Here is a 19265-nt window from a genome sequence, read left to right on the forward strand (position 1 = left end):
CCGCTATAGAAAGTACAGAAATGAGCGAATTAGTTCAAGCTGCTCAGAAGGGCAGAGGTGGTCGTGACTGAAGGGGGTGGGGGAGGGCAGAGGGACCTCCAGAGTGCGGAGAATGAGCTCTCCGTGATCTGAGTGTTGACTTGATGGCTGTGCTCCGTTGTAAAAAGTCAGTGAGCCGTCCACTTAAGACACACACATACACTTTTCTGGACATATTCTTCAATAATTTTTTTTTAAAATCTCTATCCATCTTCCAAGTACAACTCAGAACTCACCACTTCCATGAACCATGAAAATCTCCTACAGCAATCTTTCATGTTTATCATTAAAAAAAACCTCATATTATTTCAAGCACATACATTTCAGTGTATCCATCAGAATGTAAACACTGTACTTTTTTAAACCACGCCTCCCCAAGTGTTTGGCACAGTACTGGTCACAAAATGTGTATTTTATGAACTCTTGTAAACCAAGCACATCTTTTCTATTATTTAAAATTGCTTAAGTGGCAAAGACAGGTATTATCTCAGACTTTCTGTGAATTTTCAAACAGCTGAGTTCAGTTAAGCACACATTTCTTTGCACATATAAAAATGGAAAACATTGCAACAAAAAAGACTCTGGAATTTTCCATCCACGCAGCTGTTGCTACACAGCGTCTGTGGTGTAACCGTCTCTTAATGGAACTCACTCCCCCAATCCCACACAAGAGAAATGATTTCATTCCACTGCAGCCCCATCACGAAAGTGGGCAAAGGCGTCAGAAGTAATCAAGGAAGGAAGAATACGATGAAAGGCATGAAAACTATTACAGCGTACTAGATCCAGAATTTGAAAATTTATGGTAAATCCCATTTTTTTCCCATTCCCAGATGACGGTTGACTAATTAGGATGCTTATTCTGTCACTCAGGAACTACGAGCACAGAGGACAAGGAAAGTACGAATGCGGAGACAGCTCGTAAATGACAGCCGTCGTGTCTGGGCGCCCGGCGAGAGCAGAGTAGGAAGGCTCCTCGCGGACAAACACTGCCAGTTCGGATTAATCAAGGGGACTCTTCCTCACAGCTTGTGCCTCACTTCTCCTTCCCTTCCGACCCACGGCTTGCCACACGCCAAGAGGCTGCCCTCTTGAAATGTTCCTTTTGCTTGGTTTCATCAGCCCCGCAGAAGGAGGGGAAAAGTCACCTCTGGTTTGCAGAAATGAGAGAAAGGAGATTACGGATTTCCTTAGAACTTTCACCTCTGCTCGAAATAAACTGTCACAAACCATCTCCCCATTCCCGTAGTTTCGTGGGGAAGTTCGGTGCCCTCCAGAGGGGGTAGTGTGACATATTTACAGACACCCAGACGGAAAGCAGAACAGAACCGCCGGCCAGTACCTTCTTTAAAAAGACTCTTATCAAAGCTGCCACAGAGCCCCACGTGCTAGATAAGGAACACAGAATCCACAAGATCCAAGAACCGATCCCGCGACAGCTGTGTGGGGTGCTGGGTCTTAGATGACCTGTGACTTTTTCCTCGGGAGCAGCTACAAAATTCCTTCTTCTTGGATTAGAGAACTTTCCAAAAATAGTCAAATGTATCCTCTCCGTCTGAAGAGTGAACTAAAAGCAAAATGTTAGTCACACAGGTGCCCCCTTCCACTTCCCCATCCCCTCTCTGTACCTCTGTCTCTCTCTGCGCCTCTGTCTTCCTCTCTCTCTCCACATCAGACCCTTACTAGTTCAGGCGACCCCATAAATATTACTCCTTGGACCCTGGGGGCGAGAGACCGACTCTGCCCACTGCTTCACTCCACACAGGACCCTCTCCCTTACCCAGCAGCGTTCGTCTGTGGTTCAACAAGCTCTCCAGGTCTTGGAATGGGTCTTTCTCTTTAAACAAATGCCCAATCCCACCCCACTTTAAATCTCCTTTCAGCCCAGTAATTTCTGTGCTTAGGCATCCCCCGAGAAAATGGAAAGCATACGTCCACACAAAACCTCGTACACCAACGTTCGAAGCAGCACACTCGTGACAGCCAGAATGTGGACACAGACCACATGTCCCTCAAGTGATACACGGATGGATAAAATGCGGCACGCCCCTCCAGTGGCACGTTAGTCAGACACGAAGAGGAACAAAGCACTGATTCGCTTTGGTGCATGGATGAAACACACCAGGTACCCAGAACTACCGGCTTATTTTATCTGCCCCTCCCAACCAGGTGCGGGCTCTTCGAGGATGAAGGCTCTATCCCTTTCTGGAACCGTGTCCAGTGGAACATTTGGACTAGGAGTCTTTGTTCACTGCATTTCGAGCAAAGAATAGCAAAGGTTCCTGACTTCCGTGTGAATCCCAGGAGCGTCTAAAAACGTGAATTCTCTCTGGACGCCATCACCGGGCATTCCCTTGGAGCTCCCATTCACGAGGCTGAGAACCGCCCTGCAAGTTAGGTTCGTGGAGGGGTTTGCCCCACGGAGCTGGGGACCGGACGCCCGGTGCATTCTGCTGCATCTACGGTGCGACACGTCCGGGGACTCTGCACGTTTCCCGCACAGCCTTCGCTACAAAGATACCAAAGCAATTGGGATTCGAAAGCAGAGATGTGACTGCTGAGGTGGCAGGTGGCTCCAGGGTGGGGGGAGGGGAGGCGGTGCTGTGGGAAGATCACGGGCTCCTCCAGTCTCCCCGGCGTTGCTGCAGGGAGCAGGAAGAGCGGCAGTCCGTCCACCCTGCAATGGCCTCGCGTCGTTACATGCCTGGGAAGCCCACACCAGGCTCCCAAAATCCACCCCCACTTTGCAAAAAGAGATCCCCGTGCTTGCCCCGGCACCTCCACAAGCCATCGGCTGCCCTTTGGTTGAGACATATTTTTCCCCCTAAGTACTCATTTCCAAACGCTTACTTTGCAGCCAGTGACTCTACAGGGAGCCATGAGTCACGAACATTAAGGGCATCTCGCTACCCTGATCTCCAACCGCTTCTCCCACACCACCCATCAGCCCACCAGCCACACCTGCCCGTTGGCCGGTCAAACCACCACAGCCCTATGTAGGGCTGTGCCCTTGCAGTGCTCTCTGCCCAGAACAGGCTCCCTCCCTTGAACCGCAGAGCCAACCCCCTCCATTCATTCTGATCCCTGTTCCAACGCTGCCTTCTTGGGAAGACCTTCTTTGGCCATCTCTGTTTCCAGAGAGCTAAGGAGTAGTATCAAATCCTCGACTACAGCACCAATGCCTGCACGGGGTGTTTTTGTGACTGTGTAATTCCCTGAGTGTTACACAATGGGCATCAAATGCAGCTCCCTTAGTTGCACAAAATAGAAATTCCTTCTCCAGCCACTTTGCACACTCAAGGAAATTCACCGGAATGTCCGGCCGTAAGGCTAGTGAGAAGAAAGACTGGATCTGGGCTCAAAAACGCCACATGAGCATGACTGGCTTTTTCTCTCTACTTTCCAGTGCTTCCCCAGGCAGCCTGAGTTTCCCTTCCACACCAAGTCTCCATATCTGTCACGGGTCCCAGTGGGTGTCAGCTATTCAAGGTGCTTCCTCATTGGAGTCCAATGAGCGAACACTCTATTAGGACAGCACCCAGGGACAACGGTTCTCTCCCAGAAGCCTTTGCAGCCCATTGGCTCTGCCATATGTGAATCCATGGAGGCATCTTTGGGACCAGCAGGGAAGAAAGGAGCTTCAGCTAGGATCCAGCCCACTCACACATCTGATACAGAAATGGCGGGGCGCTAAATCCCTCAAGAGGAAATGGGGTTCTGTAGAGCAGGGAACTGGCCAATCACTGCCGGGAAGACCGACCACAAACGTCCAATATATTGCGCACACCTAATGACTTACGATATTAAAAAAGCTAAAGTCAGTTTAAATAGAGAGTGAAAGTTCACTTCTCTAAAGCCATTTCTTACCTCAAGTTGTAGCTTCCTTCATTTTTAAGGGCAATGGAAATTTTTTATATCTTGACTGTGGTGATACTGACGTGACTGTTTAAATTCGTAAAATTCATAAAACTATAGCCAAGTCTACAGACTTTATGTAAAGGGCGAGATAGACAATATTTTTGACTTTGCAGATCAAAGTCTGCCATTGTAGCAAGACGGCAGTTATCGGCAATATGTAAATGAGGAGGGGAGGCTGTGTGCCAAGAACACTTTATTTATCCAAAAACAAGCACTGGGCCAAGTTGGACCCAGGAGCTGTATGTCGTTTGAAGACTTCTGAACTCCACATTTGCAAAAGAGTGAATTTTACCATATATACATTATACCTCACTGAACAAACCAAAAAAAAAAAAAAAGGGGGGGTAAAACAGGAAAAAATACACTCCAGAAAAAAACAGCGGTCTGTACAACTTCTTTGAAGTGAAGCCGTTAGCAAGAGAATGGAAATGGATGGAGTTGTTTTATTGTTTGTAACAGGGACTCCTGATAATTGTGCAACCGATCAGCCAGAAAGTTCCCAGAAAGTTAAACAGGGAATTTTAAACTTGACTTTTGAAGATTATGGTTATCAACTCACTTGGGAAACTCACCTAGAAGTCAAGTACCTTCCGTCTTTCCTTGACAAAGACACCTGCAGCGGGGTGAGCCCCCTGTCAGCGGCTAGCCTGACTTGTTTTGGTGTGTTTGGTTTGGGCCAGCGGGAATACTTTAAGACTTGGCCTCCTGCACTTGTGGTTTTTTTATTGTTTGCTTCTTTGAGGCCAAAGCGGTCTTTATCAGACACAGATTGTAGATAAGGGCCAGTTCTTTCTTCCCAAACAATGGCATAAACAAAGCATTTCTGAGGCTTTAAGCCCACCAGAAGAGAAAGAAAAAATCAAACTACTGGGAAGCGGTAAGTGAACACTCTGGGGGAAAAAAATAAATTGTAAGCAGGGGAGCTCAAAATCAGCACTCATCACCTGCCGTTCAAACACCCAAACCTGACGTAGGCCAAGTCACGTGGGGGCGTTACTGTCCTTCGTGTGGAAATTCAGGTTGTATAAAAGATATACGATCAGCCTCTCGCATCTGGGTTTTTGCAAGACGTAGAAAAAAGAAAAAGTGTTCGTCTCCTGTTGCAGTAGAAGAAATGGGCTTTTCAATCACACGTAGCTCACATGAAGATGAGCCAGAATTTTTCATGAAGAAGTCGCTGATGACACACAAATGTCAGTCCCTCGGGGGACGTGTATGAAGGGGCAGACGCCGTGAGGCATGGCTCCAGGAGGACAAATGAGATGTGAGCTGCCCTTGAACATGCGGGGCCCAACTGAGAACACGGATGCACACACAGACTGAAGAAAATGTGTTGTTACCACAGAATCTCCCAATACTTGAACAACTCCAGGCACATTTAGTTTATAAGAGCTGAGGTTAAACGTGAGAGCAGTATCATTTCTCTTTGAGGCAACGCTAAGAAAACAGGATCGCTGTCTTCCTGGGTGCCGTCTACGGAGGTGACAGCCATGTCCTACCCGGCATCGTGGCCGCCCTCAGACCTCTGGTGAAGCCCCAGATCGCTAGCGGCCCAAAACGTTCATCAGACACCCGCCAGACTGATAGGCTAAAATTAAACACTACTGGCGGGAACCCAGAGGCGTTGACATCAGGGTGCGCGGGACAGTCAAGGGCCAGATCTTGATGCCAAACACCGGTTACCCAAGCAACCAGAAAGCGAAGCACAAGTCGCCCAGTGGCCTCTGAACGTCCCTAGTCCGCAGTGAGCAGCCTGGAGAGCTGCTGATGGGCTAGAGAGCTCACCGCTCACCACGTCTCCCCGAAGAACCACAAGCTGTGGTGGGAAGACAACAACAATGCCAAGTCACCCAACCCAGTGCCAGGCTGTGCAGCAAAGAAAAGGAACCCACAGTTAGCTTTCGGACATGGGGTAACAAAACCATAAAACTACAAAAGAAGAAAATATGATCAAAAGAATCATACAAGAGAAAAAAAAAGAAAAATTCATTTTCTCCTTCTCCTCCTAACTCCTCTGTTACCACAGATGGGGCTACAGAATTTTCTCTCTTTAAAAAAAAAAGTGCCAGGGCACCTGGGTGGCTCAGTCGGTTAAGCATCTGCCTTCGGCTAAGGTCCCGATCCCAGAGTCCTGGGATCGAGTCCAGCGCTGGGATCCCCATTTAGCTTCTCCCTCTCCTTCTGCCACTCGCCCTGCTCATGAGGGCTCTCTCAAATAAATAAAAAAATCTTTCTTAAAAATGCCAATACAAGAGAATGCTCATTTTTGCTCATTTTTTGGTGATGGTTGGGTTTTGTTTTTGTTAAATATCATCAGATTAATATTACGAAGAGGAACCACGAGTAAAATAAAGCTACAAGGGACCGTCAGAGTTAATATTAGTAACAATCCTGGTCTCCAAAGCCATCAGAACATTTTAGAGACAAAATGGCGATGTGGTTGAAACAACCAAGCCAGGAAGATAAGTTAAAAACATAAACTCATTTTTTCCATTGAGTCATTTCCTACAATCAGACATAAATATCCCTGACACTCTTTGCCTTGGACGTAAAACGGATACGTTGAGAATCGCTCCTACGATTGACTGCATTCCCTGCAAGTTAATTTTGGGATGTGAGACCTAATATAAGGAGTTCTGACATTGTACAGGTACCTCCGAAGGATCGCCAAGGGCTCTCGTCTCCAGCCAGCATCCCAAGCAACACTGCCCAGAGGGTCTGATGCAGGAGACAACCACCGGACCAGGAGCTGATGAGTCATTCCACAGGCTCCATCGGATTCCTGCTCCAGCCAGGAGGGGACCCGGCACTGCGGGAACAGGCACCTGCGGTGTGACCGGTCCTCCCGGCAACACTTCAGCTTGAGGTTCCCAAACCTTGCCACTGTTGACTCTTCCGGGCTCCCGCCAAGAATAATTTGGGATGGACCTAGGGGACAGGGCAGAATGCTGTCCACTCCGTTGGTAATCACTCAACGAGCAAATCAAACTGTTTAAGAGAAGAGGATGAACCTGCGGTGAAATTTCATCCATTCTATCGTCGCTTTTCCATTAACTGTGTCACTACGACGTTTATTTACTTAACACGACAGCTCATTCTCCTTCTCGGAAGCTGCCGGTCTGCCCACATCATAATAACTGTATCAGTCTTTCTTTTTTCTCTGCAAAATAGAATCGCACACCGTCAACACGTGCGGCACTTGTAAAACCCCTATCGTCGTCTTGACAAGTAAAGGAAGCTCAGGCCCAAATGCCTAGAAGGAATTCAGTTGTGTGATTATGATTGCATAACTATATGATTTGTTGAGTCTTTGTATGCAAAAAACTCTTTTTTCACCAGCTATTAACTGGATGTGGGTCATTTGATTTTGCAACCATTATGCTACGTGCTTATTGCTTATGTCTAAGTAGAAGACAGGGCTGTGCCGAAATGATCTGCCCGACTGAACAAGAGGTTTGGCAACTCTAACCCAGGGGTTGGCAAATGACAACGTGCCACCTGTTTTTGTTTAAAAAAAAAAAAAGTTTTATTGGCACACGGACATGCCCCTTCATCCATTTAGATATTGCCTATGGTCCGCTCTCCAGCAACAATGCGAAGTAGTTGCCACAGAGACCATATGGCCTTCGAACCTAAAATATCTGCAATCTGGCCCTTTTCCAGAAAAGTTCGCCAACCCTTGATCTTGTCATCTGAGACCACCGAAGGTAGAACTCAGCCACAAAAGGGCCAGATAGATGAAAATGCTACGTGTTGACAAAGGGACCAAACATAGACCAGTGTGGACGGAATCGCAATGCATGGAAGCAACAGAAGAAATCACAGAGAAAAGACCTGTAGGCTTTACTATATTTCATTTAAGTGTGTTTTAACTTAAAATGAAAAGGAAGGGGCGCCTGGGTGGGTTAAGTGGCTTCGGCTCAGGTCATGATTCTGTTGCGCTCACTCCTCCTCTCTCTCTCTCAAATAAATAAATAAAATCTTTAAAAAAAATTTTTTTAAAAAATGAAAAGGAGAAAAGATTGCAAGAAAGACTACAAAGAGGTTAATGTGCTCAGTATCTTCAGAAGTCTCACAAATTTGTAGAACTCACTGGAAGAAACTTAAAGGAATGGATACAAATTGCCACTTTCAGAACAGGAAGTATACAAAACCGATAAAATGTGAAAAGACGCTCAACCTAACTAGTCATCACAGAAAATTCAAAGTGTAAGGAAGTATGGCTGCAAATTGGCAAAAACGGAGTGAAGCCCTGAGTAGAATCACATCTCAGTCAAGATATGGAGACAACGTATGCATCCTTGTGCTCCAAGTACACAAGGACGTTTTGAAGGTCAGTTGGCAACATCTGTTGAATTTTTTTTTTAAAGATTTTATTTATTTATTTGACAGATAGAGATCACAAGTAGGCAGAGAGGCAGGCAGAGAGAGAGTGGAGGAAACACAGGCTTCCCGCTGAGCAGAGAGCCTGATGTGGGGCTCGATCCCAGGACCCTGAGATCAAGACCTGAGCCGAAGGCAGAGGTTTTAACCCACTGAGCCACCCAGGCGCCCCAACATCTGTTGAAATTTTAAATATAATGACTTTTGACCCCATAGTTAAAATTCTCCATGTTCACCCTACTGACACGCTTGCTCGTGTTCCCAAGACTGTATGTCAGACAAAGTCTGAAAGAGGCACACACGCTATAGGGGCGGTGATTGCCAGAGCATGAAGCAGACGTGAACGTACTAACGTGGAGAGCCAAGATTATTACTACCCCAAAAGAAGCAGTCTGCAGGGGCGCCTGGGTGGCTCAGTGGATTAAGCCGCTGCCTTTGGCTCAGGTCATGATCTCAGGGTCCTGGGATCGAGCCCCGCGTTGGGCTCTCTGCTCCGCAGGGAGCCTGCTTCCTCCTCTCTCTCTGCCTGTCTCTCTGCCTGCTTGTGATCTCTCTGTCAAATAAAATAAAATAAAAAAAAGAAGCAGTCTGCAAAGCAATATATCCATGAAAATACCACTGAGTTGTTTGTTTGTTTGTTTGTTTAAATCCTATCTTCAGGGACGCCCGGGTGGCTCAGTGGGTTAAAGCCTCTGCCTTCGGCTCAGGTCTTGATCTCAGGGTCCTGGGATCGAGCTCCGCATCGGGCTCTCTGCCAGCAGGGAGCCTGCTTCCTCCTCTCTCTCTGCCTGCCTCTCTGCCTACTTGAGATCTCTGTCTGTCAAATAAATAAATAAAATCTTAAAAAAAAAAATAGGGTTTGAAGATCCGAAAACCTTAAAAAAAAAAAAAATCCTATCTTCAGGGACACCTGGGTGGCTCAGCTGGTTAACCAGCTGATTCTCGGTTTCGGCTCAGGTCATGATCTCATGGTCGTGAGATCGAGCCCCGTGTCAGGCTCTGTATTCAGATTCTCTCCTCCTCTCTCTCCTGCTCTCGCAGAAAGGGGAATTTTGGACACAGACAGGCGCACACACAGGGCAGACAATGTGCACACACAGCAGAAGGGGGCCATTTGACTGAGGTGAGGCGTGGATAAGGCAAGGAATGCCAAAGCCAGACAGAAAACAGCAGAAGCTGGCAGAGACAAGGAACGATTGTCCCCAGAGCCTTCACTGTGAGCTCGGCTCTGCTGATCCCTTGATTTCGGACTTGCAGCCTCCAAAACTGAGAGACCGTGAATTTCTGTTGCTCTAAAGCCACCCAGATCTTGGGAGTTTCTTGCAGCAGCCCTCGGAAACGAAGCCACAATTCATCACTAGTCCCCCCAAACACCCAGTCACTTCTGGAGGGTCAGCAGATCCTTATCTGTAAATGCACAGAACATGACGGAGAAGTTTACATTCCAACCCGTCACAATCTGCAGAAGACCTAGGAGGGGAGCCTGGCCTTTCTATCTATAGTATTTGATAATCCAGCAGCCGACTGGAGTACTTGTTTCAGTAGAAATTCTTTTTGAAAGGTGAAACGGTGAAGGGTATGCCCAGTGCCTCTCCCTTCTCCTGGGACGAGTGCCCCTCCCCTGCCCCCCCCCCCGCCCCGTCTGGAACCCGCCCCTCTCGGTTCCAACAATCCGGTTCCAACAATCCGGCTCGTACAAAGGCATCCACCATCCACTGGTCCTGCGGGGGCACTTTGGAACCAAGCTGGGTTCCTTGGGTCTGATGGAATCCCTCCCTGTCAGCACAGCTGGAGCCCTAAGCCTGGGACGTGACGGCCGCTGTACCCACTGCTTCTCAGGAGAAGCCGCTCCGGGGGCAGGGAAGAAAGCCAGCTTCAAAAGGGAAGCAGAGATGACAGACGGACATCTCTGTAAGAACTAGTGGCCTTGGAGTCCCTGTGTCCAGCCACCCCAGAAACAGGCTACTCTTCTGTCCTCACTGACTTGAGCCAATGCTCTCTGTCACCAAGTGCCACTTGGAACTGGGTTACTTCAACTTACATTCGAGATAGTCCTACCCAGAAAGGAACAAACACAACGTAGGATCATAAATACATATGATTCTAAACGCCTGGTGAGAAAATGGTCAACCTTCTCATTATCAGAAGGATACAAATTATTTTAAAATGGGATACGTCTTTTTTTTTTTTAATTCAATGTCATCTATACTGTATGTCCCTTGAACTAAAAATCTCAGCCTCAGGATGGCAGAATGATAAGCATATTTTATTCTCTTTCATTTATTCTTTTCTGTATTTGCTAACAAGATTATATTACTTCTGCATTAAAAATTAAGTTTCCTTCTCATCCCCCCCCCCTTTTATTTTTAAAGAAAAGTCTTACAAGAAATCAAGTGTGAAACATTCAGGACCGAGACACTGAGGTATTTTCAAAGAATTGCAAGTATTTGCAGGGAGAAAATGAGCAAAGACCACAGGGTGACTTCACGGTTTAGAGCACGTTATTTCTGGCTTCTTGGCACACGTCAAATATAGCATATTTACTACTAATCTGGGTCTAATATGCGTGCCATTACCAGGACTAGGTTCTATAGTTAAACACTTTCATATATCAGGTCCTGCTAACTGGTGTGGTTGCTTGGACTTTTGCTCACCCATATTCGAGGATCCTCCCTGGGGAAGTATTATCCTTCCTTAAACATCCCCACTCAACAAGGTGGCTCAGTCAGCTAAGCATCCGACTCCTAGTTTCTGCTCAGGTCATGATCTCAGGGACATGAGGTTGAGCCCCATGTCAGGCTCTGCACTCGGCATGGGGTTTCTCCCTCCCTCTGCCTGTCCCCCCGCAGCACGTGAACTCTCTCTCTCTCTCTCTCTGTGTCTCAGATCAATACAGAAATCTTTCAAAACAACAACAAAAAATCTCCATTCGGGTGTTGCCAGGGGACTTGCTGCCCCCGACGAAGGTAAGAAAGATGATGTTTCAAGGGAACGTTTTATGATGTGGCTTATCATCTTCCCCATCCCCCCATTCCGTCAACCTCAGTCCCCAAGTGCCTCCAGTGAGGAGGTGCCCCAGGCCCACTAGCAGGGATACAGGGCAAGAGAAAGAAATGAGAGAAGCTGTAAAGTCACGGCCTTGTTTGTTATCGGGCCATCACAAAGCCTCTCCTCACTAGCACGATGGGAACCCAAGAAAAGACACCACCCGGGATCCTTGCAAAGAAAAAGAAGATGGCTCGGACTGGGTTGCAAAACACATTTTAACGACTGTTCTAGCCTCTTGCTATTTTTACACACTGTAATTATTCTTCGTGATATTTTACTAACTTAGCAAAAGGTTCTAGTGCTTTTTGAGGCTGATGAACAAGCAAGCTAAGGGAAAAGCCCGGCGGGATGCGAAGCTTTACCATTTCTAGCACAGCTCACACCAGACACAAACGACATGGTTATCATCGCAATCAAGCCCAAGGAGGCCACATCGCTTCAGTACAAGATCCGCCCCCACGAGTCCCTCTGCCCTGCGCACCATCCCTCTCCGTCGCAGAAGCAGAAGAGAATGGAACGGGAATCGCACAAGCAGCTCATGGTAATTTTTCCCAGATCTGTTTCTACTCCACTTCTAAGCCTGAGTTTAGACCTAAGATTTTTGTCTCATGGAAGCGAACTTATTTTGTTAGATTCGGGCTCAGCGTGTGAAGTGTGCATAGCGAGGTGTGCACAGGCAGGGGGCCAGCAGGAGGGAGGAAGGCCTTTGCACTGCATCAGGGATATGCAAGAATAAAGAAATAGCCCCTTGAGTAACCGAGAACATTCTTCAATATAAGTTGATGGCAACCATCTTCAGTGATCCTGTGCACAAAAGGAATGCAGGGAAGGATAAAATACGCTCAGAAAGTAGACTGAGATCCTTGTCACCCCGGGCCAAAGAGGTGCTCATGAACTCAAGGAGCTCCCCACGGAGCAAAGCACACCACACACAGGCGGGTACCCTCACACCATCCTAGTCACCTCCTGAAGGTGCCACCTGCAAATACCATTGTCTTGGCAGTGAAATTCCACTGTATGAATGGGGGGGGGGGCAGACACCAATTTGAAGACCACAGCAACCCTGGTATAGCTCAATGCACTTGTTTCTTCTATCAAATCCTGGCATCTCTTTACTCATGGCAGAGGCACTGAACACAAGATCCCACCCTCAATTTCTAAAAGCAACAAATGCTCAGGTGCCTGGGTGGCTCAGTCGTTAAGTATCTGCCTTCGACTCGGGTCATAATCCCAGGGTCCTGGGATCCAGCCCCACATCGGGCTCCCTGCTCAGCAGAAAGCCTGCTTCTCCCTCTTCCCCTCCCCCTGCTTCTGTTGCTTTTCTCACTGTGTCTCTCTCTGTCAAGTAAATAAATAAAACCTTAATAAATAAATACATAAAAGCAACAAATGCTTTAGAAACAATCAGACTGATACTTTGTAAATTACCAGACTGATGATTTGTGCCCGAATGTATATCATATGGAAAGCAGTTTTCATGATTGACGTTTTCATTGGAGAATAAAATGGAATATGCTTTTCACATCGTTATTTGTGAATTAATTTATATGACCAAGTCCTTTGTGTGTTTTCTGCTGGTATAGGTTTTGTATTCTAGAACACTCCCAAGGGCAATTCTGATGGTGAAATAAAATAACAAATGTAAAGTTTCCGTTGCACAGTAGCATACACTAAATTTCACTTACTTTTCTTCCAGTAGAATATCTCCACTTTGGACAAGTTAATGAAAACCAAGACATGGAAGTCATGTGAACAGGCCATGGATGGCAATCCCCCAAGGTTATAAACTTTCACATTTGAAAAGGGCACCCCATCACCAGCCCTAATCTAATGCCACAGGAGTTCCCGGCTACTTAAGCAATGACTTCAGTTACAGCGCAATTACACTTAACCTACCAGCACCAACAGGGAAAAACAACAATGAAAATTGAAATTCAACTTCAACACTGACACTCTGGCACAATTCACGGACCACAGAACGGAAAGGACATAAATTGCTTCCAGTTTCCCTCAACATGGAAGAGAAGAGCATGAAACAGGTAATAAATCAAACTTTAATTTAGAAATTTCCTGGGATTATACTTTCACTGGCAATGTTTTTACTCCAGAAGCACTTCGAAGCCTCCTTCATCAATAAAAGAAACGTACAAGCACGTCATCTGTCTGCAGGTCAGAGGTGAGGGGTCTGAGCCCCCAGCCCACCCCTCAAAAACGTATGTGCACCTGACTCGGGTATTTTTTTTCTTTTGCATGATCCTGAACAGCTTTCACATTTCAAGGTATTTTCCAATCACATGGAAATCAACTCTCCTAAATTATATCATGCCATTCTCTCAGGAGATATTGTCTTAATTGGGTGAGGAAAGGGATTTACTACTTCAATGGCTCTTTGTAAAAATGCCTTTCACTTTCTCAGCATCAAAGCCCCCGTCCCTGTTGCCTCATCGCTTTAACATCTGTTAGATGCTGTTGCTGTTTTTCAAACAGATTGTGCGTGAAGTGTGACCTTACGTTTCTATAGCGCTCAGGACAAAATGTGTATCCTGGGTTCTCTCTGCCTCTGAAGGATGGATGACAGTCCACCTTCACGTCCCCCTGCATGTATCCAGGAGGCTTTGAAGCAGGTGAATGCATGCAGCAGTAGCCCTATTCATGCCTTTTCTTCTCCTTTATTTAAAAAAAAAAAAAAATCGGTATCTTTCATATTTAGTAGTTGAACCATCTTGACAAAGGTAAATTATCCACTTACAAATATCTTCTTGCCCTGTCAAATCCATGAGGCTAAGAGACATGGAGATACTCAATTTAAAAATTATAAACAAAAACCCTATGTCTCTCTAGCAGAGATCAGCAAATCACACCGGCTGGCCAAATAAGGGGCTGCCGGTTTTTATAAAACTTTTTTTAAGATTTTGTTTTTAAATGTTTATTTTAAGATTTTATTTTAACCCCCATGGCGCTCAAACTCACAATCAATCCCAAGACCAAGAGTTAGAAGCTCTACTGACTGAGCCAGCCAGCCGCAGCTATAAATAAAGTTTTATTGGTGCTCGGCCACACCCACTTGTTTACATAGTGTCTATGTCTCCCGGGACCAAACTGACAACTTTCCACAAAGACTCAATCCCCCCGCAAAGGCTAAAATAATTACATTCTGGCCCTTTACAGAAAACACTTGCTAATCCCTGCTCTAAAGAGGTACTAACAGGGGCACCGGGGTGGCTCGGTTGGTTGGGCGGCTGCCTTGGGCTCAGGTCATGATCTTGGCATCCCAGGATGGAGCCCAGCATCGGGCAGTCTGCTTCTCCCTCTCACCCTCCCCCATCTCGTGCTCTCTCTCTCTCGTTCTCTTTCAAATAAATAAATAAAATCTTTAAAAAAAAAAAAGAGGTACTAACAAATATAATACAGGTCACGTATGTCATTCCAAATTATTGAGTAGCCATATTAAAAATCAAAAAGGAAACAAGTGAGGTTAATTTTAACATATTTTAGCCCAACATACATAAAGAGTGTCATTTCATCACACGATCAGTACTAAAGTTATTAAGAAATCGTCCTTCTTGGGGCGCCTGGGTGGCTCAGTGGGTTAAAGCCTCTGCCTTCGGCTCAGGCCATGATCCCAGGGTCCTGGGATTGAACCCTGCATCGGGCTCTCTGCTCAGTGGGGAGCCTGCTTCCTCCTCTCTCTCTCTGCCTGTCTCTCTGCCTACTTGTGATCTCTGTCTGTCAAATAAATAAATAAAATCTTTAAAAAAAAAAAAAAGAAATCGTCCTTCTTTTCCTTCTCACAAGGTCTCAGAAGTCCATCTCCATAGCCATTAAGACTAGCTCCATTTCAAGAGCTCGGTAACGACCTGTGACTAGTGGCCACCGTGTTGGTCCAGGTAGCTCTAAAGGGCTTGCTAAGTGAAAGGAGAAAAGTAAGAAAAAGGATGAATTTTTCAGTAAAGGTTCCAGCTTCACTCAAGTGAAACGGGATGTAACAGATTTCCTGCTCATGCGAAGCATATCCCCAGTAATATTTGGGACATAAAACATCATTTGTGGTGTCCCCGAAATGCACATGTTAACTGGATGTCCTGGTTTTCTCTGGCCACCTACGCCTCGGGCCCTGAGTCTTCCTGCTCAGTAAAATTTCACGTGGGAGGCAGCAAATGGAGAGGACGTTTTCCGGAGGTCTCTGCTCTGCTCTGGTGCCTCGAGTGAGCGTTTAACTGATTTTGGAAATTGCTGGTGTGCACACACTCACTGGCCTTGGAGATCAAGTAATGCTAAATTGACCCAGCGCAAGGGGGGCTGGGTGTCATGCAGAAGGCGCCAGCAGCATCCCTTAGTACAAGTCTGCATTGCCCCCACAAGCTCTTTTTTTTTTTTTTTAATATTTTATTTATTTGACAGAGAGAAATCACAACTAGGCAGAGAGGCAGACAGAGAGAGAGGAGGAGGCAGGCCCCCTGTGGAGCAGAGACCCTGATGTGGGGCTCGATCCCAGGACCCTAGGATCATGACCTGAGCCGAAGGCAGAGGCTTTAACCCACTGAGCCACCCAGGCGCCCCGCCCCCCCGCCACCAGCTCTTTAGAAAGTTTTTCTTTTTTTTAAGATTTCATTTATGTGACAGAGAGAGACAGAGAGAGAGGAACACAAGCAGGGGGAGTGGGAGAGGGAAAAGCAGGCTTCCCGTCGAGCAGGGAGCCTGATGCAGGGCTTGATCCCAGGACCCTGAGATCATGACCTGAACGGAAGGCAGACGCTTAATGACTGAGCCACCCAGGCATACCCGGAGGCTTTGCTTTAAAAAAAAAAATTTAAAAAAAAAGGTGTGTGTTGTCCCACCAAGACACTAGGAACACCTCACACAGAAAAAGAAAGTCTGCACAATCAGGACTCACAGTTAAGAGTGGACGACAAATTCCTATAGGGGGTAAAAATAATATGACTGTCTCCTTTTTTGCTTCCAGGAAAGTAGGCCAGCACTTTTTTTTTTTTCCAGTGCATTCTGAAGTGCAGAGCTGGGGAACAGGCACCGTGAGATGAACAGAGTAATTTTAAAACAGGAGAGGTGTCTGGGAATCCAGGTAAGAATCCAAGTTGTAAAAACCAAGCCCGGTGTGTCATTTCCTATACTCAAAAACTTGGTGGCACAATTCACTGTTATTGTCGTGGAGGCTTCTGACTGCGTGCTCTTCTGAAGGCAGAGCTCAAAGCACGGGGTGAAGACCATCCTGGGTCTGTGGTCAGGTGAGAGACTGGTGCGGCGGCGGGACAGTCGGGGGACCCGACATACAAGTGAATTTTTTGGCAATTGGAGCCTGATCAAAGCTGTCTACACAGTTTGAACAAGTAATAATAGACCCCCCCCCCCCAAGAAACGAAGGAGAAAATGATCTGGTGACAGCGACAATTACGCACTTTTCCTTTTACTCATCTTGAAAAATCTTCTGGGAGAAACTTTCTCACGGAAAGAACAGAGAACCTTTATGTCATTCTCTTTCCACTTAATTTCCTTGCAGAGCTCAAGATTCGAAGCACGCTGCCATCAATCCGTGATTCACTGATCGCTCAAAAGCGGTTTCTGTGCAGAAGGAGGGTGATCTGTTAGGGGGCACGAACACGTCTTTAAAGCCGTGTGCACACCAGCGTGGTCAAGCGAGTATCAGAATCCAAGAGAAGGCTTGAAATAATTCCATTCCCACGGAAGACACCAGACTCTTCCAAGTTCTCCGTCCTCCTCTTCTGATCCAACCACATTTTTCGTATCGCTTCAGTTATAGGCAGAAGCATGAGGAGCCCTTTAAAGTCTCCAGAATTCAGTGGACACATCAGCTTCTCAAAGGCTCTCCATCTGGATCGGTACTGTGTGTTCATCTGATCTTCCTGACAGCGTGCCCGTTTTAACTGGAGAGTCTTCTCTCCTACAAACCAGAAAGCTCACTCCAAAAGGGAAAGCGGAAAATGCAATGGAAAAAAAAAAAAAAAAAAAGGAGACTTCCAGGTATCTCCACAGTTTTACATTAAGCTATGTTCATTCTAGAATTCCTCAGTACGTTGACATGAAATCACTGTGAATGTACTTCACGCCACTGAAGTGTATACTTAAAAATGGTTAAGATGGTAAAGATGTGTTACGTATATTTTACCACAATAAAAAATAGAAGTACAAAAAAAAAAAGAAGAAGAAGTAAAACCCAAGAGCCGTCTGTAGACAAAATGTCATCCCCAACACAGTGTTGATGGTAAGTCTTGCCTTCTGCGTTCCTAGCATCTAGTCTGCTTTTCCTCCGTGGCTTGAAGTTCCAAAAATTGTTCTCCCTACTAAGCACATTCTTTTTTGGTCATACTCGCCATTCAGTCCTATCTCTGAACAGGACCGTAATTTAAACACGCCGATAAAAAACAGGCTTATCTAGACTGTTTACCTGTTATAAAATACAAAATAACATTACCAGTTATAAAATAACTGTTACCAGTTATTTTGGCCTAAAGTGCAGACAAACAGACTTCCACTTGAATGTTATGGCAGGTCGCCTGGGTGGCTCAGTCGGCGAAGCGTCTGCCTTTGGCTCAAGTCATGATCTCGGGGTCCTGGGATGGAACCCTGCATCGGGCTCCTTGCTCAGCGGGGACTCTGCTTGTCCCTCTCCCTTTACCCTCCCCACTGTTTGTGCTTGCTCTCTCTCAAATAAATAGATAAAATCTTTAAAAGATAAGTAAATAAACATAAACATTATGGTAATAACCAGTTACCTCTTCCAAATTCCAGGGCTACACTCATATTTCTCCTTTTTGATAGTCATCAACAATTTCTACGTACTGGGAAATTGGTGTTATTTTCATAAGCGATCAAATTCTTTCATGAGGATTTAAAAAATTTTTCCTACTGATAACTAACTTACGAGTATGTGTGTTTTGCTTTTTTTTTTTTTTTTTTTTCCCTGAGATTAAGCATTCCTTACGAAATTTCACACATTTCCTACTTGCTGCATTGGTTGAGTTTGGGGATGGTTTTCATGGTTCTGGGACTTATTAGTTGTGAGGTCTCTCGATGATGTCTACACATGGCCCTTTGTGGACTTGGACAAAGACAGAAGAGTTCAGAGGGAAGATTTTTAGCGAAGGGACATGCAGTGGGTTACACAGCAGCCTCAAATATATAGGTCCAAGTCCTAACTCCTGGTACCTCGGAATGTGACCAAAGAAGGGGTTTGTCAGATGTAGCTAAAGTGAGGATCTTGAGATGAGATCATCCCAGATTTGGGGCGTGCCCTAAATCCAATGACTGCTGTCCTTATAACAGAAAGGGGAGGAAGGTGTGAGACACAGAGACCCAAGAGGCCAGTCGAACACCAGGGTGGAGATAGCAGTGCTGAATTGACAAGCCAAGGACGCCACCAAAAGCTGAGAGAGGGTTCCAGAGGAATCCCTCCTGCAGACAGCTTGATCTCAGGGTGTGTGGCCTCTGGAATAGTGGGAGAATAAATTAATTCATGCTTTGACAACCCCCTTTGGCCCACTTCCACTAAATGTATGTTCATTTGTTACAACAGCCCAAGAAAACAAATACACATTCATACAATGGGGTTGCCTTCCAGAAACATCACCATGGCTTCTATAGAGGAAGACGGCTTGATCCAAAGGATTCCAGTGTTCAAGGGGACTGGTTAGGAAGACTGGCAATAATCCAGGTGAGAACTGCAAAAACCCAGTGCAGAGGGAGGGCAATGAAGACAAGGTTATCAAGGCAAAGGCCTCTCACAGACATTGTTGGAGATAGAGGTAGACAGGAAGGGCAGCAAGGAGCCAAGGACAAGAGTTACTGAGAAGGGGGGAGGACACAGGCAGAGGTGTAACCTAGAAAGAAGGGCAGGTGGGCCC

The 19265-nt window shown here is 46.2% G+C and overlaps 1 long non-coding RNA gene across 1 annotated transcript; it reads right to left on the reverse strand.

The window, feature by feature from the left end:
• Nucleotides 1-5691: 5691 nt before the first annotated feature.
• LOC123935900 lies at nucleotides 5692-7102 on the reverse strand. Its single transcript, XR_006817035.1, has 3 exons — nucleotides 6969-7102; nucleotides 6612-6885; nucleotides 5692-5823 (listed from the first exon to the last, which is right to left on the reverse strand). It is a non-coding gene; the product is annotated as an uncharacterized LOC123935900 (long non-coding RNA).
• Between the last annotated feature and the right edge of the window lie 12163 nt (nucleotides 7103-19265).

This window comes from Meles meles, chromosome Y (assembly GCF_922984935.1).
Source record: "Meles meles chromosome Y, mMelMel3.1 paternal haplotype, whole genome shotgun sequence".
Taxonomy (NCBI): Eukaryota; Metazoa; Chordata; class Mammalia; order Carnivora; family Mustelidae; genus Meles; species Meles meles.